General features: G+C 42.4%; 1 long non-coding RNA gene across 1 annotated transcript; it reads left to right on the plus strand.

Annotated features, from left to right (window-relative positions):
- The first annotated feature begins 16,448 nt into the window (after window positions 1-16,448).
- Window positions 16,449-18,691, plus strand: LOC123576197. Its single transcript, XR_006701216.1, has 2 exons — window positions 16,449-16,568; window positions 18,363-18,691. It is a non-coding gene; the product is annotated as an uncharacterized LOC123576197 (long non-coding RNA).
- The last annotated feature ends 1,533 nt before the right edge of the window (window positions 18,692-20,224 follow it).

The following is a 20,224-nucleotide window of genomic DNA, read 5'->3' on the forward strand; positions in this document are numbered from 1 at the left end:
GGGAGAAACCATGAATATTTCGAGTAATTACTTAAGCCCCCATGAAAAAGATGTCTGTGGTAATAGTACATTATTACTGATTTTGTCTTTTCATTTTTTTTATAAAACTTTTCCATGTTCATTTATTTTTGAGAGACAGAGACATCGCACGAGTTGGGGAGGGGCAGAGAGAGAGGGAGACGTAGAATCCGAAACAGGCTCCAGGCTCCGAGCCATCAGCACAGAGCCCGACGCAAGGCTCAGACTCATGAGTTGCAAGATCATGACCTGAGCCGAAGTCGGACGCTCAGCCAACTGAGCCACCCGGGCACCCCTCTTTTTATTTCCTGAACAATCACAAGATTGCAGAAGTGGTGTCTTTTATGAGGGTTATTCGCATATAGTTTTCATATGGTATTATTCCAGATGCTCTTTCAAAAGAATTAACTAAGCGTGGTTCCTTCCTTGAGAAAGGAACATGTAACCCCCGCAGAACAAGTCTGTTGAGCGAGGTGTCTGGAACAGAGCACCAAGTTGCTAAATTCTTCCTGAAGGAACTCTTCAATCTTTTTGTTGAAGTGCATAGAAAATAGAAAATATGTATTACGTCCAATTCAGTAATGCGGCTGGCATTGACAGCTGCTTCCCGAAACTCAACTGGTTTGAGGGGACGGACAGGTCTGCAACTGGACTATAAACAAGTTGGTTTTATTTTCCAGTTGGCTTTGTGCAGTTCTGGCTTCTAGGATTTCCAGCTTAGCTATGAATGAAGCCCACGGAAGCCCTGAAGAAATATCCCCCATGCCAGTCAGTGGCTTCGGAAGGAGTGGGGACTGCTGAGGCACGTCGCACGCAATTACCTGAACTTTGCTGAGGCATACCGTGCTCCGTTTTTAAATCCGTGAAGTAAGCCACTATTTGGGGATTTATCTACATGCAGTATTTCTCACCTACACGTTTGAAAAAGAGTCGGACTGGCTTCAAAAAATATTTTCAAAGGATTAGATAGCAATGCTTCGGGTAACCCGGAAACGGGGGATATCATTAGTAAATTCCATTCCTTGCAAGAGCGATTTACATTCTTTTTCATTTTCTGCCTTTGGCCCAAAAGGCCACAACGCCCAGAAAGGAAATAGTCTCTCTAATTGCAGATGCCTGTGCCCATCACTTGGCTGCCTGTGTTGCTCTCAAAGGTGGGGGGGAAGCAGTTCTGCCAGCCAGGGAAGCGATTATGGCTCTGAAGTTGGTTGGCAGGTTAGTTTACAGATTAACATTTTGTGGATGCATATTTATGGTCTAGAATCCCAAGTACTTACTTTATAATAGGATGTGTGAGAGAGAGATGATAAAGTGGCATGACCCGGCACATCATCCCCATGGCAACTGTATCACAAAGAAAAGTTACCGCCAGTGCAAAGGCAAGATGCTTTTCTCCTTGATGCAAAATATTGCCTTCGAAATCTGTAAACTGGGAAGGGGCTCAGAAGAGCTATTTCTCCCTCCAGCTCTTTGTCTTGGTAGCTTTCTTTTCTCTTTTCTTCTTACCTTCTCACCCTCTCTCCGCTTAGCCAAGGAAAAGGGGCGTCTCTTTTTCTAAGTTTTCTCATCATTCCTGAACGTAAATCGGCATGAACACACAATTTTTAATGAAGCGGTTTGTCAGAGAGCAAGAAGGCCACCTCAGAACCCTGCAGATATCCTAAATGTTTTGGGTTTTTGTTTCCTCCTTGGTGTCCTGCTCCTCCAAATAATGTGCTCTGACTAAACACACAGAGGTGTTTACCTAACAGTTCACATTTGTCATTTGTCCAGGCAAATTGTTTGGAGTCCTAGAGGGGGAAGCTACCATTCATATTGATGAACACATATGATGTGGTCCATCGCATGTACCCAGAATGTGGATGGACGAGCCTGATGTTATGATTAACAGGTGTTGTTTCCCCTCCCCAGTACGAAAGACAAATTTCTTGTCCCCTGGATAACATTGCAAATGATTTCTATGTGGAGAGAGTGCCAGTTTCCCTAAATCAAAGGCCAGGAGTTTCCCCTAAACTTGACCTAACTCTTCCATTAAGTACTGAATGGTTATTTCACTTCTATGTGCTTGAAAGTACCCCCTAATTTCAGATGATGCTTTAAATCTGTGACCTTTTCCTGTATTGGAGGAGGGGAGAAGGCAAAGTTCCTTTGCTATTGTAACTGTATAAATGCAATTATATATGCAACTGTATGCGTATATAGGCACTTATGTCAGTATTTGTTGATGATGACCACCAGAAATCTGCTCTTTTCTCTTTGATAAATGCACACTAACAATCAGACAATAATAATGAATTTGCAACATCGCCAAGCACTAAATATTAGGCCAGAAATGGCAGATCAGTGGTACGTCTGTTTGCACATCTCTGAATTCATCATGGACATTGCTAGCCAGTTTATCGTTTTCTCTTACTGAGTACAGACATAGCCTCAGAGTTCTTAATTCAGCCCCCCAACCAGCCACTGCCAATTGATTAGAGCTGACCTGAAGCACGTAGCATTGACTTGTAAAATCTATTTCCTATTCCTAAATAAGGTAATGCATTAACTTAAAAAAGGCAGCATAGCATTAAAGCAAATGCCTGTCAAAAATGGAACCCAGCTGACACAAATTCAGTTGCATAAACGAAGTCCAAGCCTTTATTACTAGATACAAATTCAGCAATGAATAGAGATGATTCCCACAAGACATGGAAACAGTGTAAATATACATCAATGGATGATTGGATAGATGTAGTGCGATGTACAATGGAGTATTATTTGGCCGTAAAAAAAGAAAGAGATCTTTCCATTTGCAACAACGAGGATAAACCGTGAGAACATTCTGTAAGTGAGATAAGTCAGACAGGGAAAGACAAAAGGCTGAATGATTTGACTCATAGGTAAAATCGAAAAAGGCCAAACTCCTAGAAATGGAGAATTGATTGGAAGTTGCCAAGGGCCGCGGTGTGGTTGGGGGGAGGATGAGAAGATGTTGGTCTAAGGGTACAAACTTCCAGTTATAAGAGGAATAAGCTCTGGGGATCTAAGATACGGTATGGCAAACAGAGTTCCCAATACTGTCTTGTATACTTGAAAATTGGCAAGAGAGGAGATCTTTACTGTTCTCCCCATAACAACAACAAAATGGTAATTACGTGAGGTGAAGGATGTGCTAAGTGGTAATTATTCCACGACATATACATGTAGCAAATAATCTCACACTGTGTGAGTTTAAGGTATACAGTGTGATATATCAATTGTGTCTCAATAAAGTTGGAGGGGGCGCCTGGGTGGCGCAGTCGGTTAAGCGTCCAACTTCAGCCAGGTCACGATCTTGCGGTCCGTGAGTTCGAGCCCCGCGTCGGGCTCTGGGCTGATGGCTCAGAGACTGGAGCCTGTTTCTGATTCTGTGTCTCTCTGTCTCTCTCTGCCCCTCCCCCGTCATGCTCTGTCTCTCTCTGTCCCAAAAATAAATAAACATTGAAAAAAAATTAAAAAAAAAAAATAAAGTTGGAGGAGAAAAGAAAGGTGAGGGTACTGATTGGGAAGAAATGGGATCCTGAAAATTAGAATAGGAGCATGTAGGAAGATCTTTACAAAGCTTGGGATCTTCAACCCCCAAATTATGCTGAGTCTTTTTAGGCAGCAGAAGTATCCCTTCCATCTTATCTGAGGAACTCAACCCTCCTTTGTCTGAAGAATCTATAATGGCCTCTCCTTGTAAGGCACTCCTTCTCCTTCTCAAGAGCCACTCTCATGACCCTCTTTGCTTTCAGACATACAATTAGATTTATGTCCCAGAAGAACGAGGTACAAAGGATGAGATACAGAAAGTTACCTGTGAGGAAGTCAATATACACCTAAGAACTACAGGGTTTTTAAAATCAAGATAGACATAAACCTGGAGAATGTTTGTAGGAATGGGATTATAGTGGAAGGGATATAAAATTGAATCAGGCTCAATTTATTATTATGGGCCCACTAAGCAAAGATTCTGGGTTCATTATTTGGGCTCAAAAGGCTAGGGATGGCTCTAACATTTTGGGGGAGTGATTCTCTAAAATGTGGAGCCAGTGGTGGTCTGTGCTAAATAAAGTTAGAATGCCAGAACTGCTTTGGTATGCTGTAGGGGAAAATATCCAAAGACAAGGTAATTGGAATGTGAGCGTGGATACGTCTTGTAAGATCTGATCACTCATTTTTGGAGGGCCTGGATGATATGATTTTCTCACGTGACTGTGAGGAATAAATTTGTGAGCATTCCTTGAAAAGTTCTTTGGTGACTCTTCTCTGTAGGTCATAAATTATGGTAGGAACCACTCTATTTAACCAGAATCCCTAAATGCAATGGGAATTATGGGATCCTGGGATGTCAAGGGTAAAGTAAAGGCACTAATCACTAAGGACAAGGTGGGTGTGGTTATCATAATGGTAGTAATGTAGTAGCCAAAGTACTACAATGGTAATGGTAGCCAAAGTAGTAAACAGAATATTCTGACTCACAGATCCCTATGTGGTTGGCCAGCTGATTGTGATGTTCCTAGTAAAGAAATTGATGGGGGGGGGGGGGCACCCGGGTGGCTCAGTCAGTGGAGTGTCCAACTTTGGCTCAGGTCACGATCTCACGGTGAGTTCAAGCCCCGCATCCAGCTCTGTGCTGACAGCTCAGAGCCTGGAGCCTGCTTTGGATTCTGTCTCCCTCTCTCTCTGCCCCTCCTCCGCTCATGCTCTGTTCTGTCTCTCAAAAATGAATAAACATTAAAAAAATTTTTTTAAAAGAAAAGAGATGGGACAGCTCAAAAGGGTAGGGTCGTAAGAACATTCTATTATATGCAGAATTTTGAGCAGTGTGTCCAGCTTTTATTCATCTTGCTTGGGAGGAGAAATGGCCAGATGTATCAGTCTGTATCAATTCATAGGCTGTGGCTAATGGGTTGGCTCACTGGCCAGGGACTTAGAAGGAACACAATTAGAAAGTTGGTCCCAAGGAAGTCTGAGGAAGAGATATACGGATAGGCTGTGGAGGGAGGCATAGGACATGAAGATATTTGTGTATAATTTGAATGCTTCTGAAAGGGTCACCTCAGCAGAGGAGAATATTAATAATCAAGTGGAGAAGATGACCCATTCTATGGACACCAGTCAGCCCTTCCCCCCCAGCAACCTCTGTCATTGTCCAACGGGTTCATGAGCAAAGTCGCCCTGGTGGAAGAAATGCATGCTGTGTATAGGCTCAGCCACATAGGCTAATCATAGTCAACTTTATAAGTCCCTCAGTATTTAAATTGCAGAATACCCAAAGAAAATGAGACTGAACGTCACCTAACACTTTGCATTTTCTTCCCGGAGAATGGTTTGCAGGATTTTAGCTGTTTGCAGAACATTTGTATCAAGTCTGGCAGACATGTGTTTATTGTCTTTACTTAGGGATTTAAGCAGGGTCTAAGAACACATGGGGGCACCGGGGTGGCTCAGTCGGTTAGGCGATCGACTTTGGCTCAGGTCATGATCTCGCGGTTTGTGAGTTCGAGCCCCGCGTCGGGCTCTGTGCTGACAGCCCAGAGCCCGGAGCCTGCTTCAGATTCGGTGTCCCCACTCTCTCTACCCCTCCCCTGCTCACACTTTGTGTTGCTCTGTCTCCCAATAGTAAATAAACGTTAAAAAAAAAAAAAAAGAACACGAGTGTAGGTGCCAAATTGCTAAGGGGGATAGCTTAGCACCGTGATAGCTTTTTCCACATGTAAACTTGCAAAGGTGATAGTTTCCAACGATTCAACTGAATTATTATTTAGATGTCACTCTGAAGAGATTACGCAAATGAAACTAGAGACCCTAATCAGTCGGCTGCAAGTAAGGGAGATGATCCTGGATGATCTTGGTAGCCCTTCAAAGTTACACCGAGGCTTCCTGGGAGAAAGAGAATGAGAGCAGAGACACAAATAGAGAGACACCTGTGGATATTTGGCTCATGCCTTTGGGTTGCAGTCTGGCTGTGAACTTCTTTTCCTGAATGCCTGCATCAGAGTAGTTTGGACTTTCAGACTTCCTTAGCCAGTCCCCACGATGGCATAAACCAATTCCTTGTAAGAAGTAAATATTAAAAATACACATATACGTGGGGCCTCCCCTCTACTTACAAGATGGCATGCCATCTGATTCACGAATCATTTAATAAAGCCAATTAGATTATATACATGATAATCATGTATATACGTGTGTGTGTGTGTGTGTGTGTATCCTACCAGTTCTTCTTCTCTGGTTAAATCCTGACCGACACGGGTGCTTTGCAGAGTCCCAATTCTGGCATCACAGAGCAGCATTCAGAAGAGTAGGTCTGAAGCAAAGAGACAATATGGTAATAACCAGCCCATGGAGCTTTACTCAAGAGGGGCAGATAGTCGCTCTATGACCAGAAATGAGAACGGGCGTGGAGGTGTGTGTGTGTGCAGGGCTTCCCCCCGTCAAGAGTCTGGAGGAGAAAGGCCCATCTGGGCGGCTGAAACAGAAGTCCCTCAGCCCAGCCTTCGAGCAGCTGCAGAAGTGACTGAGGGAGGCTGGCCTGGGAGAGAGCGTGCTCCATGGCCAAAAGGCCATGGGGTGGGCAGCTGATCAACAGCAGGCCAGCATTTCCAGGACGGAAATTAGCATCACCCAGGGGAGCAGAGAGACTTTTTTCTCTGTCCTTGTTCAGAGAGAGCCGTACAGAGATAGCCCTGTGCTGGAGGGATGGGCTCCTTGGCCTTGCAGAGTCCCCCAGGGCAAGCGGTGCCCCACGACCTCTTACTTCTGTCTGGCATGCTGCTGCTGCTGCTGCTGGCAGGGATGGGACGTGTGGTGACAGCCTCTAGGTCAGCTTTCACGGCCAAAGCTCTTCATAAAAGTAGCTCATCCGAGTCCCAGCCTTACTGGCAGCAACCCTGCAAGAAGAACCATCCCAAAGTAGCACAGGAAACCCGGGTGAAAAAGAAAGAAGTAGGGGAATATTCTGGGATGGCACCATGACTCTAGTATATTCCAGGACTCCCAGAATTATCATAGTCTTATCTGGTTAACCTTGGTATTTTATAAAAAACAAAACACAAAACCAAAACAAAACAACGAAGAGTCTCCACTGCAGTACCTACAAAGCACAGACAGGTAATGCAGGTGCAGAGAGTAGATCAGGTGTGGCCTCTGACACTCCAGGAGACAGGTGGTCCCTCGGAAGGAGCCAACTTCACACAGCTCTCGTTTCCTGATGCCAACGGGGAGCTTGGCCCACTGTTCCCAATCTTCTGGGTTCTTTTAGAGAAGCCAAAAAAAAAAAAATCCAGATTTTGATGAGACATCTTCCAAGTTTTCAATGTACAGCAATTTTTTTCAAGCACTATGTAGGTCAAAGAAAATACATCTGTGTCCTCCTGTTTGCAACTCAGCTCTAATCGTTAGTGAAATTGGAGATAAAGTAGGATTAGCTTAATCTCATTTCCTTTCCTTTCCTTCTCCTCTTCCCCAAGGCTTGTGCCCTCCGAGCCTGTGTGCTATGTAATCCGTTGGTACTTTGTTTCTCTATCTAAGAGCACTGACTAGCCACCTCAAACCATATTACCAAGTAATTGAAAGGAGAAATAGTCCTTCTCAATTTAACAGCTGTGAAAACTCAGACAAGAAACCACACCGGCTAACAGTGAGACCTGGCACGCTGGTTTAAAAGGAGCTAGTGATAAATTCAAATGGAACTTGAAGGTTTACCAAGTATTTCTTGTCTATTTTTTGTGGCTTGTGTTTTGTTCTCAGCCGTATGGTCTGTCCCCCAACAACACCCAGCATCGTGCGGATTGAAATCAACTGTTAAGGGATGCACTCAGACAACTCCTGAAAGCAATTACCTGAAAGTGCTTATTTTGATGTGGCTTCACTGAACGCTAATTAGCAGCCGGTTTACTGAGGGTAGCTGTCCGTTCTCTCTTTTGTCTATGCAACGTGCTGGCTAACCTCCACGTTACCAACTTTATCCTCTATGCAGTTAGCACCTTCCCAGATTCTTTCTGCAACTGGATCCTGAATCTATCTGTGGGTTGTAGTGATGCCAAAGGAAAAAAATTAAAGGAATTTTAAGTGGGACCCTCTCAGAGTAGTTGAGTAACAGTTAAGTTACCTGTTATGGGGTTTAGGGCAGGTCATCACCAAATATGCCACTTTGGCATATTGATTATTTTGAATTAAAGTTAATTAAGAAACCACAGATGCAAGGATACACTGACTTTCCTTTGTCCCCCTGAAAACAGGAAATACATTTTCCATGGGAAAGGTACCTTCCCTGTACCAGGAGAAAGATCCCCACCACCAGAGATCAGGAATTTTAGGGATGAGAAGGCTGCATAAACAAAACTTTACTTTTTCACTAATTTATTACCTTAAGCCCAAACCTCTTTCACAAATTTGTTGTTTCTTCATCTAAAAGGTATAAAAGCTGCCTTCTTGGGTCATTTCTTTGAGTCTCGTGTCTCTATGAGTTCCTGTAATACGAGATGAAATTTATTTTCCTCCTGTCAATCTGTCTCACGCCAATTTAATTATTAGACCATCCAAAGAACCTGAAAGGGAAGAAAGGAAAAGTTCTCCACTTGCACACCTGCTTCCAAAATATTCTTCTCTCCCAGCATGAATTTGAATATTGGCAGATGTTTGGAGGGGATAAGCTATTTCAGACCAAGGAGCATACAGAATAAATTTACCTCAGGAAATGCTGGCAATAGAGAATAGGAGTTCAAAATGGATTTTCTAAAATGCACGGTGAATGAAAATGTCTTGTTTTGGTTTTGTGTCTGAATGTTTCCCCACAACTGAAATTGAACACAAAGGATTTTAAAAAGAAATCTGAACACTTCTCTGTGGGAGATTTTAAAAATGGATCCTTGGCTTTTAGTAAGGAGGAATTAAACACACAGTGCAAGGCTAAAGGTGCAAATTTTACAAGGTAATGAAATTCAGATCCAAGGAGATGAAGTCAAGAAAATGATATCCTCTTTCACCTTTACTAATGCATGAATACCTTGATTATAAGTATCAGTAAATATTTTTCATGAATTATTTTCAAATTATGTTTCTAAGGATATTGATACTAATAACATTTATAAAATACGACAAGCATTAGGCTTGTCACGAAGGCAAAATAAAACAAAAAAAGAAGATAATGTATCCAGCTAATTCACACAGAAACCATACTCTTCAGGGAAAGAGAGATTTGGGATCTTCAGAAACTTCTGAGTAGTTATGGATCCCATGTACCAGATATTAGCTGTTTGTTTTTTGTTTTTTTTTTTTCACTTTGTCTTTCTGTTTCAGATTATGTTCAGAGGCTGTCCAAACAGGCTATGTTCAAACACAATATCCAGATCATCTGCTGGTTTTCACAAGTTGCTTGGCCAGCAGAATGGGACCCGCTGCCTCTGCTTTTGGAGATCAGCGTCCACACATCTGCAATGCACCACAGCCGGTCCCTTATTATACTTTCAGTATTCTGAGTGGTTCCCATTGGAGTCCCCGGTGAAGCTCAGGCTGCTTAAGACATAAGTAAATGAGAAGCAGCATGAATTTTCTTCGTGGGGTTGGGAAAGTCAGAAAATTTGAAGCTTGTTCTCTTTCTGTCCACTAATTCACTATACTGCTTTTATTCTTGAATATCTGTCTTTCTGAACCTGTGGGGGAGGTTTAGCATGGATCACCTTATGGAGAATAAAGCACCTTGTGTACACAGTCAAAAGCTGCACTGTCTGTGCTCCCCAGAGCCTGGGTCTGGACCTCCTCAGCCCCTTGTTCCTTCATGATACCCAGAAGGGGCAAGTGAGGGCCTGCCCAGCAAGAGCACAAACAAGGCGGTAAACAGGTGTTGGAGGGAGCCATGCATGGGGCATTGCTTCCTGCTTCCTTCCTCCTCGCTTCAGAAACCAACAACACAGGAAAGCAGTGAGCCCCAGCCTGAGCCTGAAGAAGCCCAGCAGCTCTACATTTTGTTCTTCTGGATCCTAGGCTATCCTGTTGGAGGGAGAATGACCATGTGGAGGAGAATCAAGGCACCTTGTTAACAGCTAAGACCAAAGCCAAGGCATGTGAGTGAGGCCATCTTGGCTCTACTAACCTCAGTGATGCCCGGTCAGCATCTGTGTTTTAAGCATCCTGAGGTTAACTGAGAGGAACCTTCTCCTCTAAGCTCTGAGCCCCTTCTAAAACCACAGAATCATAAGCAACAAAATGATGTTGTCTTGGGCAACTGAGTTTGGAATGATTTGTTATCAGCAGAAGCTGACACATGAAGATAATGGCATTTTCCCAAATTACTAAGGCCTTTTAAAAATCAAACCGAATAGTAAATATTAGAAGCCCCTTTAAACTTATAAGTGGTTTAAGCTGAAGAGAATTAGTAGTAGTATAACTAATACTTTATATTACACTAGTTTAAGATGTCAAGAATTTGTATATAAAATACTGGCACCCTGAACAGTACTGAGGGCAGGGAAGGATAAGGAAACAAGGAGATGAGGTGCATGCTTTAATAATTATAATAGTAGCTATTATTTTTTGACTCTATATTAAGTGACAGGCACTGTGCTGGTCAATTCACAAGGCCCCAGGGAGGTCCACTACAGTGACCCCATTTTACAATGAGAAAACTGACTCTAGAGTGAGTGCAACACTGAGCTTCGTGCAACAAATAAACGGATGAGTCAGAATTCTCCAGTTATCTGAAGCTAAAGCTCTTTTCAATGTTGAACGTTGACCATGTTTTTCTGCAACTCCTTCACAAGTGCTTAGTGACACAGCCTCAATTCTGTCGAATCCTTTTGGAAAACGCTACTGAAAGGCCAGATTCAAGGCACGAGGAAAGAGACTCCATTTCTTGGAGGAAAGACTGGTGTGTGTGTGTGTGTGTGTGTGTGTGTGTGTGTACAGGGATGGGTGGAACCATTGGCGGTTATCTCTACAAGACAATCTTATACCCTATTTTACACAGGAGGAGACTGAGGCCAAAAGAAGTTGGGCCACTTGTTTAATGTCACATAGTCAGTATAAAGCAGAGCTAGAATGAAGATCCAGCTGTGAAAGTCCAAGTTCAAGTGGTAGATAATTGTACAGATATTTTGCAGTCAAAGAGAACAGTCCATCCTGAATAGCCCAGCTGGGGAGGGATTTAGACACTTAGAGAGATCTGCCATATTTTATTGGTTGACAGTGTTGGAAGGGAAAGTGACAGCATTGCCCCTCAACAGTGGGCAGTGTTGCAGTGTTTAAAAGATGACAACATACAGGATTTGGAATAGTAGGTCATGACCCCTGACTCCTGGATTCTGAACAGCACAGCGGCGTGGAAAAGCTCCATCATTGCCAATGTCATTCCAGGGAAGGATTCCATTTAAATAATGTATGTTCTGGCTCCCAGGAATGGACAGTAGTGTTTTATTCATCTATATTTAGAATGGGAATTGTTTCTCAAGGTTTTACACTGTGTTATAATTATTCTATGTGCTGAAAAGAAAATAAGCTTAAAATGTGCTGGGATACAGAATAATATGAGTTCACAGAATATTAGTTTTGTCATCAAGCAGCATTACTCAAATTCTTTATATTACTTTATTTCAAACAGACCAATTATTCCCACTGAAAAAGCAAGTGACCAGAGGAATAAGAGAGGGGGGTCCTTAGCTTTATGGTCAGGAGATTTCAACAGCAGCCAGATGATCCAGGCCAAAGAGATACAGTAGCCAAAGAGATTTTGAGTGGGCACCACAGAATAATCGAGAAGTCATTCTGAGTGCTGGTATTACGACTACCCTGTCACATATGTCAGTATTAGCCAGTGGGCCATCCCAGGATGCCACCATGGTCACTTCGTTTGAAATTAGGCCTAGGACACCGTGTGGACATAACAGAAAAGCCCAGTTCCTTCAACTTTAGAAAATTATACTTCCTCTCCTCCCAAATCCCTCCTGGTTACACAGTTATGCTTCTAAAACAGAAGTATGGTTAAATCAGCTGCATATGGGCGAAAGAGCTGCTGTTGCTTTCTTTGGCTCACAACCCCCAGCCACCAAGCTAGGATACTCAGGTGTGTCCTATATGAGTGGGTGTCACTAAAGGTGGGTGGAGGGTCAGGGATCCTCTCCCAGCCAGCCGGGGCTGCTGCTGCGTTTCTACCGAACCAGCTCATGGAAGGGAAGGTCATGATGTAAGATTGGATTTCAGGACGTCATCGAATGAACAGGAAAGCTCAGCTGACCACTGTAGCTCAGTGTGTGATAGGGACCAGTCTTACAGTACTTTTTCCTTGGCTCCCATCAATAAAAGTAGAGACTGACCATTTGTGTAGAAAAGTTCCATTCTCTGTTCCCTCTGCACACTGATATCAACTAAAAGAAAGCTCCCCGTGTCTTCCTTTAGTCTCTCAACTCTACCCACAGAATGCTTCTGTACTCTAACGTGTGGGATTTTTTTTTCCCATACCCAATTCTCTAATTCTCTACAGACACCAGCTGGGTCCTACTATTCAAGTCTGATGCTATCCACCTGGAGTTAATGTCAGATCCTGCAGGTTAAGGTTGAGGGCTCAGTCCTACGAGACTGTCTTGCCCCCACACATAGACACCAATCTTAGGTAGTGGGTCCACAGGTTACCCACAATTTCCATCTGGCTTGACTACAAATCAGGAGTTTCCACAGTCTCTTCCTCACTTTCATTATTTTGCCAGAGTGGCTCCAGAACTGGGGAAAACAGTTTACTGACTAGATTACTGGCTTATTATAAAAAGATACAACTCAGGAACATTCAGGTGTTAGAGATGCCAAAAGAAAGATATGTGGGAAAGGGTGTGGGCTACGTGCTTTCTCCAACTTCGCCACCCTCCCAACCCTTTCTCATCTTCACCAACTAGGAAGCACCAAACCCCTTTGAGTAGGAGTTTTTGGAGGATTCATCACATAGGCCTCGTTGATTATACCACTGGGTGTTGGTGATTGAGCCCCGTCTCTAGCCCTTCTCCCTGAGCCTGGAGGTCTGGAGCGCAGGTTTGAGGGTAAAGGGATGGTGTATGGAGGGTAAGGGTTGAAAGTTCCAACCCTCTAATTACTTGGTTGGTTCCCCTGGTAACCTAGCCCCCAGGGTTACCTGAGGTTGAACCAGGAGCCCTCAGCCATCAATCATCTCATTTGTATACAAAAAGAGACTTATCACCCTGAAAATCCCAAGGGTTTTAGGAGCCCTGTGCCAGGAAAGGTGGGGTGCAGAGAACAACTATTTATTTCTAATTAGCAATCCTCTCAATAGTGCATCAACTCTAAAGCTGCCCCATCAAAAGCTGGGGCTTAACTTCCGTGTGGATTAATTACTCCTCAGATTGTTCCATTAAATGAAGGGTATGCCCACTTGCCCAACTGCCTTACTTTTCCTTTGGAAATAGGCTGATAACTACAGCTTTCCACAACTTAACATTTGTCCATAAACAGGGACAGTGTCTCTTAATGCTTAATGCTAAATTGCTATTCTAAAATCTTGGATATTTTCAGCTATATAGTACTCACTTCCTATTTTTGCCCCCAAGGTCAATGATTGTGTAAGGAACCCTGTACACACACTTCAAACCAACCGTACCCAGAAGTGTGTCCCCGAGGCCCTGAGATCAGGGCCAGGTGCTGTGTCCTAGTGGTCAATCTCAGCCTAGGACAGGGCATCGATGGCTCGGCGTCGTCATGTGTGGAGTTTTTAGAGGCTGGCCCAGAAGGCAGCTTCCTCAGGGAGGAAACATATCCTCCTAACAAAGCTCCCCTTTATTGAACATTTTCTAGGAGCCATTCTGCCATGCACTTTGCATACGTAATTTTAGTTCATCTTTACAACTTCAGAGAATGGTGCCATCCCCATTGAACAAAGACACTGAAGCTTACTGAGTCTAAGACACTTATTTTCCGTCAAAAAGCTAACAAGTAGAGGAACTGTGATTTAAATCCGGTTATGTCGAATCCCACAGCATTGAGCTGTATCATAACGATAATACAACAAAACAACAACAACAACAACAACAAAATGGATATTCAGTAGACCCCCCAAACCAGTGTTGAAAGAGCTGAGAATAGGAGGGAGAACCCATCATAGTCCCCCCCCACCCCATCCCCTCCCCCCCCAACCCTCACCTCCACCCCCCTTCCCTAAGAAGGCTTAGGGACACAGTTTGGGAGTTAATAAGTCTCAGCGGAACCCACTAGGGCAAAGCAACCCTCCCTGCCAGGAGAGGGCACAGGAGATGTGCGGACAGCTTCTTCTACTGAAGTCTAGATGTTCTCCATCTCCCTTAGAGCCCTGCCACAATTAATCTTTGCTTGAAGCCCCCAATCTTCAGTAACCATGAAAAGAATTCAATATATTCTCAGATCCCAGCATCCCACTTCAGCAACCATCAAAAGAAAAACAAAGTGGGAGTTTCTTGCACCATCATACATTTTTGTATTTATATGAATAAAACTTCATAAGATACACAAAACTTCTGAAAGTAGAGATCGTCGTTGCATTCTTGGAGAAGAGACACTTCACACGATAATTTTGATAAATAATATGTATTCAGCACTTCCATGTGAGGGACTGTGCTAAGTGCCTTAGATTATGTCATGTATTCCTTTGTAAACCCGATGGCGTTACGGCTCAGCCTGAGAAGCTGAAGTTTAGTGTTGGAGCTAAATCTGATGCTGTCACAGAACGCAAAAGGCTTTCCGCTTCGGGTGCATCAGCCAAGAGACCAGACCAAGTGTTTTGCTTTAAGCAAATGGCTTTTGATTACTCATGGCAAGTAAGGAGACAGGAAGATCATTCTCAGGGCTTTGAGAACCAACACAAACTTCAGGGTTGCTTTACACGGTCAGCCAGCAACCTTGTGGTCAGTTTTTCTTATAGTTGGAAGCAGCTGCCAGAACTTCACAAAACCTGTATAATCATTTAAGCATGACCTAAAAGACATTTGTTTTCCCCTGCGATTGCCCTGAAACTTTACAATTTTCTTTGTTCCCAGACATCTGCTCCCTTGAGTAACTTCGGTGGGCTTCCCAGGAACAGGGCAGTTCTCAAGGACTCCTTGTTTGAATTTCTCGATGTAGTCCTTGCTAACCTTATCCCTAACGAGCGATTCTAATAGTCATCTTTGTATTAGCACTTAAGCTATATTCCTAGTAATGACGTGTATCTCCCTTAGCCTTGGAAGTTGTTGTTTGTATGTTGCTGTATATGTCTATATTAATGGCTCTCAGATATAAGGCTTATCTAAATGTAATGTAGAAATGTAAGTTACTCACCCTCAAAGCATGGCCTGTTTAGGGGCCAAGGTCAGGCTATCCTAAAGTGTGCCACTTTGGCATATTGGCTATTTTAAATAAAAGTTACTTAAGAGACAGCTTGTGTAAGAAGGGTCTCAGACCCTCCTCTGTCCCCTAAGATCAAGGAATAAATCTCCCATGTGAAAGCCAACCTCCCTGTACTAGGAGGTAAAGAAACATCCATATTACCAGAGACAGGAAATTTAGAACCAAGGAGGCTATATAAACAACCCTGTCACTTTTTGCTACCACAGACCAAATTCTGTTTAGGATTGCTTACTAATTAAAACTCCCAAACACAAGTTTTCTTTGTCCTGTCAATTGTTCACAAGTTTATTGTCTCTTTATCTGAAAAGTATAAAAACTGCGTGCTTTGGTCATTTTTTTCTGTTTCAATTTCATTGTTGGGCCTCCTTGCACATATAATAAAACTTTTCTCCTGCTGTTTAATTTAATTCTTAGTCCAACTGGAAGGCCTTGAAGGGCAGAGGAAAAACTTTTCCTTCCCCTCACCTGGATACTTGTCCCTTACTGTATTTCCTTCCTTACCAATGGAACTTCGTGTGCCTATAAATCACATGGGTATTTTGTGAAAATGCAGATTCTGATTCAGCAGATCTGGGGTGCAGCCTGAGAGTCTGAATTTCTAATAAGCTCCCAAGTGCTGGCTTAGGGGTCATGTTGCAAGGATCCATGTAGGATCTCTACTAAATCCATGTAGCAAGGATCTCAGGTGTTGCGTCCCAGATTGAAACTCACAGTGTCGAATGAATTCTGGGTGTCCCCGAAGGCATCGCTGCCTTAGCTAGCTGGGCGGGTCCTGAGATGTTGTACCTCAGACCTCATCAAGACATGGAGGTGGGGCTGAGAAGGCAGCACTCTCTACAGGTACTTGTTCCCAGCTGAGGAAGGGGGGAGATGTAACTGTCCCCACTCTCCTGGGGCAGCTACAGGTTTGAGCTCACATTTTAGAATGTTTACATCAATCCCTGGCCCCGGGGGTTATTTATGTTCTAGTGAGCTGGTGATTAAGTGCTATCGTAAGATTAAGAGTTCACAGCTGCAAGGCTGGTATTGGTAAATAAAAAATGCCTTATTATTATTTTTAGCTTTCCTGGAGGCCAGATGGAGACCAGGTGCTTTACCTTAATGTGAGTGACAGCACAGTTCTGCTCAGTGAATGCTCAGCGAGGAATGACTGCCGGCTTGCCTCGCGTACACAACTGATGGGCTTTGTAAATTATCCTTGCACTGAATTTGTTTCACGTAAGTATCATTTTCCCAATGACTTTCACCATGACTTCGGATTAAATTTATATTGTTTTGTATTACTGAGTAATGAGCCTGAGCTTATTTTTACTCTTTTTGAGTAATTGAGCAAGCTGTCACCACCTTCCTTGAGAAAATATGTACTCAAGAGGATCAGCGACACAGCATTGCATACATGCAAGCACGCACCGAGCACAGAGCTCTTGGAGAGTTTCCTCACCTGCCAAATGGCAGATTCCTTCCACCTTTATGCATCTGTGATATTATGATTCTTGAGTAACGATTCCTAAACTTTCTTGTACCTAATTTACTTGGAGGTCCTGTTATGCAGATCCTGATTAGTAGGTCTGGGTTAAGACCCAAGATACTGCATTTCTAAGAAGCTTCCAGGTGATGACAGTGATGTTGGTGCATGAACCAAAGCTCTACTAAATAACTTTAATGCTCCTTCTCGCATCGAGGAGCTGATGGTTTCTTTATATAAGCAAAGATATATACACTTAGGAGGGTTTGTATTTAAAGAAACTTCAACGTACCTTTGAACATTATTTTTAAAAAATCTAACCATAAAGCATTTATCTACTTTTATGTATCAAGTTTACCACTGTGCACTTATTATTTTTGGCTAATTTTTTAAATTAAAAACTGACCATTCCAATTGCTGGAAAAGATGTGGACGAATAGGAGCTCTCGTTCAGTTTTGATGGTACAGCCATTTTGGGAGATAGTTTAGCAGTTTGTTATAACGCTAAACGTGATCTTACTGTATGACTCAGAAGTCACCCTCCTAAGTATTTGATAATTTGAAAACTCATACACATATTCAATGTGCATGCAGTGTTTATAGTAACTTTATAATGACTAGAAACTGGAAGCAACCAATGTGTTCTTCAATATGTGAATCTATAAAGAAACTCTGGTGTATCTTTACAATGGAAAACGATTCAACAATAAAAAGCAATGATCTATCTAAACCTCACAATGCATAGGTAATGTTAAACGTGTTACTAAGTTAAAGAAACCAGTCTGAAAAAAAGTGAAATACTATATTGTTATAATAATGTGACATTTTAGCAAAAGCAAAACTAAGACGAAGTAAACGTATCAGTAATTGCCAGGGTTCTGGGTGGGAAAAGAATTGCATATGTGAAGCACAAGGAAATTTTTTTAGGCAAATAAAACTGTTTATCATATTACAATTGTAGATACGTGCCACTATGCTTTTGCCAACATCCATAGAACTTTATGGCACAAAGAGTGAACATTGATATATGAAATAAGCGGTGATCATTTAGGAGGTTGAGGGAACCAATTATGGAATGCAGAAAGTTTACAGAAGAATCTGTATAAAGACGATGAGGGGAAAATGTGCTGAACTAAGTCACTCTGGAAATGAGTAGAGACGGTTAAGATTAAAGGCAAAGTGGACTGTATGTAAATGCCGTCCTCTCGTTAATGAAGTTGTTTCCCATGTCTGTACGGGCTAAAAATTACGAAACTGCTATACATGTATACTGGAACTGATGAAATAAATTAATATCAGCTTGTAGGAGCCAGGTTTCTCACTGTTGGAGTGGCAGTTTACAGATAAGCAAGGGAATAAGGTCAAAATGATCCAAGTAGTAATTAATTAGAGTTTCAGGCATCAGTATGAATTCATGTTTAGGTTAATGCAGATAGAGACATTTTCATATAGAAACATTTACAAATACACGTATACGCAGATTGGTATTTACAAATATACTTTCTTGCCTTGTCAGCTGAAAAGACCCGAAGCAACAAGACCAATGCCATTCACCAATAAAGGGAACCAGGTCTCCTTGGAAAATGGCTGATTCTAGGACCGAGACAGGTAATACACAACATGGCCTAGAAAATCCTGTAGTGCCAGCAAGCAAGGAAGTGCTAAGACAACAACAATAAAAACCTCCAACTATAGGGAGGTATGTCAAAGGGTCACAGGAGCCAACTGAAGGAAGTTTCAGTTGCCAAACCTGGAACAATTTGAGCAAATACATAAAGCTATATTTGATCATAATGTACAGTATAATATAAATATCCATGCTTTCATTAAACTTGCAAAATCAAGTATGGTCATTGTAGGGCTGACTTTGATAGACAATTTGCCCTCATATTGAACTCCTATCTTTACAGTCTCTATTCAGTAGGTATTGGTCCTCCAGAGACTGATGCCTGTTGAACATAGACTTGGCTAATCTGTTGGCCAATCACTCTAGAAGCTGGCTAAGCCAACGGTACTAAACTTCCTGGATGTGGGGGATAATTATGTGACAGGATGTAATTCAGTGGATCCTTGCTGTTATATGTTGCCATCAGTCTTGGGCAGGTGTTCTCACCGAAGCACAGGATACAGGATATTACGGCTCATCCTTTGAAAGTAAGGGTACATGATTATGTAAAACTAATATGCATGATTTCCCCCCAGCTCCCTATAACCCTTCCTTGCTTCTGTCTAGAAATGCCAATGCTTAAATGAGAAATTTAAACCAAGCAAATGAAACTCTTTGAGGGAAACATCCTTTTTCTTTATGGTGGTGCGCTGAGATCTCCTTAATGTAACAGCTTAAGGAATCAGAAATAGTAAATCAGATGTTTTTACCACCGCCGAGACATATTTTTTTTTTAACTCCCCATGAATCTCAAGCTAATTTACAAGCTTTGATTGGTTCCGACCTTAAATGAAGCTCAGGTAGGTCAGGTGAATAGTCTCACTGGTCCAATTTCCTTCCATTACATGCAGGCTACATCCTTCTATTTCGAAAGTGTGTTGATGATGCTTTGTCACTAATGACTGGCCTGTCTGGAGTCTCTGAGGACAACAATGGCTTTTAAAGGGGGTTGTAATTGTTAGACTGTGCCAGTGCTCCTTGTGATCTTGTGATCCTTATTGTGCACAGCAGTTACCTAATACCCTCAAGGCCCCTAGAGAATTAAACTAAAGCTTTCCGGTGCCATCTGGTATATAATATTTTTGAAAGGAAAAAAAATGAACAAAACCTCTGGTATGAAGCTGCAATGTAATTACAGTTTAACCTAAGGAAGGAAGAAGTAGGAGCGATAATTTAATCAATAACAAATACATAATAAATGTCTTTGTATACAAAACTCTGCCGGTGAAAGGGACATGTGGCTCTAGCAAAATAGAGTCTCTGACCTCAGTGAACTCACAATCTAGTGGGAAAAACAGATGCATAAAAGCAAACTATAACACAGTGAGGAAAGATGCTCAATTGTGTTTAGATGAAAGGGACTAGGGATAAAGCTAAAGAAGAGGGACTGATTCTTTTGGGATAAATAAAAGATGGAACAGAGAAAGTATTGCCAAGGAGATAATACTAAATTTGGTTCCGAAAGATGAGTAGAAATTTCCTGAAAGAAAAGACCAGGGAAGGATATTCTAGGCAGATAGAAGAGAAAAATCACAGATTTGGCACTGTAAATATGCTTATGTGTTGGGGGAGAGTTGGATAACACCATAGAGCAAGAGCAGTTCTAGTCAAAGTATAGTCCGTGGACCAACAACATCAGCATCGACATCTGGGAACTTAATAGAAATGCTTATCAGATCCTAATCCAGACTGCCTGGATGAAAATTTCTGGA

Source organism: Leopardus geoffroyi, chromosome C2 (genome assembly GCF_018350155.1).
Source record: "Leopardus geoffroyi isolate Oge1 chromosome C2, O.geoffroyi_Oge1_pat1.0, whole genome shotgun sequence".
Taxonomy (NCBI): domain Eukaryota; kingdom Metazoa; phylum Chordata; class Mammalia; order Carnivora; family Felidae; genus Leopardus; species Leopardus geoffroyi.